At 55.5% G+C, this 7500-nt stretch overlaps 2 non-coding genes and 1 pseudogene across 2 annotated transcripts; all 3 read right to left on the bottom strand.

Annotated features, from left to right (window-relative positions):
* The window catches only part of LOC124772270, a 4222-nt pseudogene extending 2700 nt beyond the window's left edge, over positions 1–1522 (bottom strand).
* A 188-nt stretch (positions 1523–1710) lies between these two features.
* Positions 1711–1865, bottom strand: LOC124772312. Its single transcript, XR_007013938.1, has one exon. It is a non-coding gene; the product is annotated as a 5.8S ribosomal RNA (ribosomal RNA).
* Positions 1866–2216: 351 nt separating this feature from the next.
* LOC124772352 lies at positions 2217–4125 on the bottom strand. Its single transcript, XR_007013973.1, has one exon. It is a non-coding gene; the product is annotated as a small subunit ribosomal RNA (ribosomal RNA).
* Positions 4126–7500: the final 3375 nt, after the last annotated feature.

The raw sequence follows: 7500 nt of genomic DNA, 5'->3' as shown, positions 1-7500 counted from the left end.
ATTCGGGCGCCTTAACTCGGCGTTTGGTTCATCCCACAGCGCCAGTTCTGCTTACCAAAAGTGGCCCACTTGGCACTCCGATCCGAGTCGTTTGCTCGCGGCTTCAGCATATCAAGCAAGCCGGAGATCTCACCCATTTAAAGTTTGAGAATAGGTTGAGGTCGTTTCGGCCCCAAGGCCTCTAATCATTCGCTTTACCGGATGAGACTCGTACGAGCACCAGCTATCCTGAGGGAAACTTCGGAGGGAACCAGCTACTAGATGGTTCGATTAGTCTTTCGCCCCTATACCCAGCTCCGACGATCGATTTGCACGTCAGAATCGCTACGGACCTCCATCAGGGTTTCCCCTGACTTCGTCCTGGCCAGGCATAGTTCACCATCTTTCGGGTCCCAACGTGTACGCTCTAGGTGCGCCTCACCTCGCAATGAGGACGAGACGCCCCGGGAGTGCGGAGGCCGCCGCCCCGTGAAGGGCGGGGAAGCCCCATCCTCCCTCGGCCCGCGCAAGGCGAGACCTTCACTTTCATTACGCCTTTAGGTTTCGTACAGCCCAATGACTCGCGCACATGTTAGACTCCTTGGTCCGTGTTTCAAGACGGGTCGTGAAATTGTCCAAAGCTGAAGCGCCGCTGACAGGAGCGATTATTCCGCCCGAGAGCATCCCGAGCCAACAGCGGCGCGGGTCCGGGGCCGGGCCAGGTAGGTCCGTCATCCGGGAAGAACCGCGCGCGCTTGCCGGGAGCCCGAGCGCCCAAAGGGGCGAATCGACTCCTCCAGATATACCGCCGGGCAGCCAGCCAGGACACCGGGGCTCTGCCCAACAGACGCGAACCGAGGCCCGCGGAAGGACAGGCTGCGCACCCGGGCCGTAGGCCGGCACCCAGCGGGTCGCGACGTCCTACTAGGGGAGAAGTGCGGCCCACCGCACACCGGAACGGCCCCACCCCGCGGCGAGTGGAAAGGCAACCGGACACGACCCCGCCGCAGATTGCTCCGCGCGGGCGGCCGGCCCCATCTGCCGAGGGCGGAGGCCAGTGGCCGGATGGGCGTGAATCTCACCCGTTCGACCTTTCGGACTTCTCACGTTTACCCCAGAACGGTTTCACGTACTTTTGAACTCTCTCTTCAAAGTTCTTTTCAACTTTCCCTCACGGTACTTGTTCGCTATCGGTCTCGTGGTCATATTTAGTCTCAGATGGAGTTTACCACCCACTTGGAGCTGCACTCTCAAGCAACCCGACTCGAAGGAGAGGTCCCGCCGACGCTCGCACCGGCCGCTACGGGCCTGGCACCCTCTACGGGCCGTGGCCTCATTCAAGTTGGACTTGGGCTCGGCGCGAGGCGTCGGGGTAGTGGACCCTCCCAAACACCACATGCCACGACAGGCGGCAGCCTGCGGGGTTCGGTGCTGGACTCTTCCCTGTTCGCTCGCCGCTACTGGGGGAATCCTTGTTAGTTTCTTTTCCTCCGCTTAGTAATATGCTTAAATTCAGCGGGTAGTCTCGCCTGCTCTGAGGTCGTTGTACGAGGTGTCGCACGCCACACCGCCAGCCGGCTGTGCACGCTACCGAGAAAGTACCGGTATGCGAACCGCCAGGCGACGGGCGCGCATCGCACGTTTGAGGAGACGCGGCCGGCCCCACAGGCGGCCGCGACACTCCCAGGTCTGCGAAGCGGGGCAAACGCCGCGCGCTTCAGTATACGTAGCCGACCCTCAGCCAGACGTGGCCCGGGAACGGAATCCATGGACCGCAATGTGCGTTCGAAACGTCGATGTTCATGTGTCCTGCAGTTCACATGTCGACGCGCAATTTGCTGCGTTCTTCATCGACCCACGAGCCGAGTGATCCACCGTCCTGGGTGATCTTTTCTCAGTTTCCGCCGTCTCTTTCGAGACGGTCGCATAGGCGGGAGTGAGGCGTGTGGCGGCCCCTGTTCCAGCGTTCTGTGTCCAACGGCCTCACGGCCGACGGGCGTCGTACGGCTCCACACCGGAGCGGACAGGCACTCGGGCGAAAGTCATTCAAAACCGGCGCCAGGCGCCAGGTGCCGCAGGCCAGCCGCTCCAGCGCTTCAGCGCTCGTACCACACAACATTGCCGCTAGTTTTGAGAGGCACGCGTGGTTCCGCACGCGGCGCACGGCTACGGCGAGCCGTACAGGTAGCGTGTTGCGCGACACGACACGCACATCGAAAGACATGCAGTCTAGTCGGTAATGATCCTTCCGCAGGTTCACCTACGGAAACCTTGTTACGACTTTTACTTCCTCTAAATGATCAAGTTTGGTCATCTTTCCGGTAGCATCGGCAACGACAGAGTCAATGCCGCGTACCAGTCCGAAGACCTCACTAAATCATTCAATCGGTAGTAGCGACGGGCGGTGTGTACAAAGGGCAGGGACGTAATCAACGCGAGCTTATGACTCGCGCTTACTGGGAATTCCTCGTTCATGGGGAACAATTGCAAGCCCCAATCCCTAGCACGAAGGAGGTTCAGCGGGTTACCCCGACCTTTCGGCCTAGGAAGACACGCTGATTCCTTCAGTGTAGCGCGCGTGCGGCCCAGAACATCTAAGGGCATCACAGACCTGTTATTGCTCAATCTCGTGCGGCTAGAAGCCGCCTGTCCCTCTAAGAAGAAAAGTAATCGCTGACAGCACGAAGGATGTCACGCGACTAGTTAGCAGGCTAGAGTCTCGTTCGTTATCGGAATTAACCAGACAAATCGCTCCACCAACTAAGAACGGCCATGCACCACCACCCACCGAATCAAGAAAGAGCTATCAATCTGTCAATCCTTCCGGTGTCCGGGCCTGGTGAGGTTTCCCGTGTTGAGTCAAATTAAGCCGCAGGCTCCACTCCTGGTGGTGCCCTTCCGTCAATTCCTTTAAGTTTCAGCTTTGCAACCATACTTCCCCCGGAACCCAAAAGCTTTGGTTTCCCGGAGGCTGCCCGCCGAGTCATCGGAGGAACTGCGGCGGATCGCTGGCTGGCATCGTTTATGGTTAGAACTAGGGCGGTATCTGATCGCCTTCGAACCTCTAACTTTCGTTCTTGATTAATGAAAACATACTTGGCAAATGCTTTCGCTTCTGTTCGTCTTGCGACGATCCAAGAATTTCACCTCTAACGTCGCAATACGAATGCCCCCGCCTGTCCCTATTAATCATTACCTCGGGTTCCGAAAACCAACAAAATAGAACCGAGGTCCTATTCCATTATTCCATGCACACAGTATTCAGGCGGGCTTGCCTGCTTTAAGCACTCTAATTTGTTCAAAGTAAACGTGCCGGCCCACCGAGACACTCAATAAAGAGCACCCTGGTAGGATTTCAACGGGGTCCGCCTCGGGACGCACGAGCACGCACGGGGCGGTCGCACGCCTTCGGCTCGCCCCACCGGCAGGACGTCCCACGATACATGCCAGTTAAACACCGACGGGCGGTGAACCAACAGCGTGGGACACAAATCCAACTACGAGCTTTTTAACCGCAACAACTTTAATATACGCTATTGGAGCTGGAATTACCGCGGCTGCTGGCACCAGACTTGCCCTCCAATAGATACTCGTTAAAGGATTTAAAGTGTACTCATTCCGATTACGGGGCCTCGGATGAGTCCCGTATCGTTATTTTTCGTCACCACCTCCCCGTGCCGGGAGTGGGTAATTTGCGCGCCTGCTGCCTTCCTTGGATGTGGTAGCCGTTTCTCAGGCTCCCTCTCCGGAATCGAACCCTGATTCCCCGTTACCCGTTACAACCATGGTAGGCGCAGAACCTACCATCGACAGTTGATAAGGCAGACATTTGAAAGATGCGTCGCCGGTACGAGGACCGTGCGATCAGCCCAAAGTTATTCAGAGTCACCAAGGCAAACGGACCGGACGAGCCGACCGATTGGTTTTGATCTAATAAAAGCGTCCCTTCCATCTCTGGTCGGGACTCTGTTTGCATGTATTAGCTCTAGAATTACCACAGTTATCCAAGTAACGTGGGTACGATCTAAGGAACCATAACTGATTTAATGAGCCATTCGCGGTTTCACCTTAATGCGGCTTGTACTGAGACATGCATGGCTTAATCTTTGAGACAAGCATATGACTACTGGCAGGATCAACCAGGGAGCTGCGTCAACTAGAGCTGAGCAGCCGGCCGCCCGGGAGTGTGTCCCGGGGGCCCGCGCGAACACGCAAGCGTCCGCTCAATCATTCTGCAAACAGGAGGAGGCTGAGCTCCCCTGCACAATACACCTCGAAACCCTCTCAGGTCCCGGCGGCGCGCAGCGCCGTCCCAAGTACTTGGTCGGGTTCGAGAGAGGCGCAATCGCCCGGAGTTAGGCGAGTAGACGCTTTCGGTGCGACCACCCGTGCTCCCAACTGAGCTTGCCGCTGCCGACAGAGGCCCGGGAGCGTGCTGTCGTGGCATTGCCGGCGGGAGACAACACGCGCCACCTACGGTGACCGGCAGCTCCAACGCCAGCGCCACAGAAGGACAAAAGCCCCACTTGGGTGCCGAAGCGAACTCTCCCAGCACAGCGCACGCGCCAACACATCCGCACAGCTGCGATACAAACCACCAGCGAGAACCGCTGGGGCGACCGAGCAGCAGACGGCGTCGCGGCGCCGAGCGCCGGGCGGCAGCGCATCCTCAACGCACACAGTCCTCAATCGGACCAGCACACTGAAGATGTCCACCGCGCTTCGCACCGGGCCCGCGAGGACCTACTTTGGCCGCACGGCGCCGCGCGCAGGGTGCGCCGGCGCGCAGCTGCGACGCCTGCCGCGTCCGTCGGCCGGCGCGCCTGCCACTGGCCGCCCCCACCAGCCGGCTGTAGCGCGTGCGCCCACGCACCGCGCGGCCAGCACGCCGGGAGGCGCCCCCTCACCGGCCGGGGACGGTCCCACCCAGCCACCGCCGCGTATCGCTTCACACCCAGATGCCGTTCAGTTTCGTCGGCATGGTGGGTATCGCTGGAACAACCGGTTAGTACCTCAACCTATCGTCGCCATCACCGATTCACCCCTAGCGAGAACAACCGCACCACAACAGGTTACCATTTGTTCATTTGCGTAACTTCACCAGAAAACGCAGGCGTCCATCGCCATTTGCAACTTCCACGATTATTGCATGCCTGTGTCAGGTGTCACGCCACACTACGTCTGCCCACATACACGCAACAAAATGTGCACGCCTAGACAATACGTGGAAGGTGGCCCCCGTACGTATGCGATGTCCATTGCTCGAACGACTGTCAACCGGCCTCTGTAGCATGTCGCAGATATGGAACGCGGTGCACCATGCCATCACGGTGTGTGAGGAGAGACGACTAGGTCCGAATACATCAACAGACAGCTCATGCTGATCGCCATCCACGGCGTCCGTTCCTCCCACACGTCTCTATGGCGTACCACACTGCAATCCAGCTCTCATAGGGAGACGACACGTAGCTGCGTGCACAATATTTGCACTGTATGGTCCGCCGTTTTTGGGCGCAGTCGTTGTACGGTCACACATGTGCCACGATGTATCATTCAGTACATAAGGACGAATGTGCAGTACAGATTGTGGTTTACGCGTACGACATTAGCGGACAGTTGACACAGGCCGCACCACAACGTAGCCTGAGTACGTCGCATGCGGAGGGCATTGAACATGCAAAGTTCTCACCAACCAGCTTGCGAAGGCAGGGGGCAAGGTGGGGACGTGGGGAGGGGCGGCATGTACGTCCTGCTGCCATCCACATTACAGTGTACAGCAGGAGCATGTGGAAAGTGAGCAAGACTTGCAAGGTGTTTAACATGAAGCGATACACAGGGGAGCGGGGAGTGCGAGTAGCGAACTATATTGCGAGGGTTGCGGGTGGGCAACACTACACTAATTGAACGAGTCGTATAACAATTACAGAGCAGGTTTAGGCGACAACGTGGGTTACGTTAGGCGACAACGTGGGTTAGGTTAAGGCACGACGTGGGTTAGGTTAAGGCACGACATGGGTTAGGTTAAGGCACGACATGGGTTAGGTTAAGGCACGACATGGGTTAGGTTAAGGCACAACATGGGTTAGGTTAAGGCACAACATGGGTTAGGTTAAGGCACAACATGGGTTAGGTTAAGGCACAACATGGGTTAGGTTAAGGCACAACATGGGTTAGGTTAAGGCACAACATGGGTTAGGTTAAGGCACAACATGGGTTAGGTTAAGGCACAACATGGGTTAGGTTAAGGCACAACATGGGTTAGGTTAAGGCACAACATGGGTTAGGTTAAGGCACAACATGGGTTAGGTTAAGGCACAACATGGGTTAGGTTAAGGCACAACATGGGTTAGGTTAAGGCACAACATAGGTTAGGTTAAGGCACAACATAGGTTAGGTTAAGGCACAACATAGGTTAGGTTAAGGCACAACATGGGTTAGGTTAAGGCACAACATGGGTTAGGTTAAGGCACAACATGGGTTAGGTTAAGGCACAACATGGGTTAGGTTAAGGCACAACATGGGTTAGGTTAAGGCACAACATGGGTTAGGTTAAGGCACAACATGGGTTAGGTTAAGGCACAACATGGGTTAGGTTAAGGCACAACATGGGTTAGGTTAAGGCACAACATGGGTTAGGTTAAGGCACAACATGGGTTAGGTTAAGGCACAACATGGGTTAGGTTAAGGCACAACATGGGTTAGGTTAAGGCACAACATGGGTTAGGTTAAGGCACAACATGGGTTAGGTTAAGGCACAACATGGGTTAGGTTAAGGCACAACATGGGTTAGGTTAAGGCACAACATAGGTTAGGTTAAGGCACAACATAGGTTAGGTTAAGGCACAACATAGGTTAGGTTAAGGCACAACATAGGTTAGGTTAAGGCACAACATAGGTTAGGTTAAGGCACAACATAGGTTAGGTTAAGGCACAACATAGGTTAGGTTAAGGCACAACATAGGTTAGGTTAAGGCACAACATAGGTTAGGTTAAGGTACAACATAGGTTAGGTTAAGGTACAACATAGGTTAGGTTAAGGTACAACATAGGTTAGGTTAAGGTACAACATAGGTTAGGTTAAGGTACAACATAGGTTAGGTTAGGTTAGGTTACACGTTGTTGTAAGGAAAGGTGTAGGGGGGGGCGGGGGCGGCAGGTTCGTTGATAGTGATTATAGTAAGTGAATGCTTGTGACATGATCAGATTTGTCACGTCAGGATGCACCTTTGGCTTATTAGAGGCGGCGCTCCAATTCTATGCTTGTGTCAGACCTGTGTCTTTGACTCATGTCATTGTTTGTGCGCTGTGACAGGAGGTACTATTGTGATGTTGGGTGCACCGTTGTATAGGACATGTGTGGGTGTTGGTGCCTGATCTGTGCAATGGTGGATGTCGAAAGGGTGGGATATTGTATTTTCCGCATGGACCTCCTGGTCTGGTTGTGATAGTGTGGATTGTGTAATGTGGCGGAGAGGATGCACTGGATGTTGTTCCATGCTGGTGCTTACATATTGTATGTGC

Source organism: Schistocerca piceifrons, unplaced genomic scaffold (genome assembly GCF_021461385.2).
Source record: "Schistocerca piceifrons isolate TAMUIC-IGC-003096 unplaced genomic scaffold, iqSchPice1.1 HiC_scaffold_938, whole genome shotgun sequence".
Lineage (NCBI taxonomy): Eukaryota > Metazoa > Arthropoda > Insecta > Orthoptera > Acrididae > Schistocerca > Schistocerca piceifrons.
Note: the sequence above shows the minus strand (reverse complement) of the source record. Positions and strands in the feature narration are given on the sequence as shown.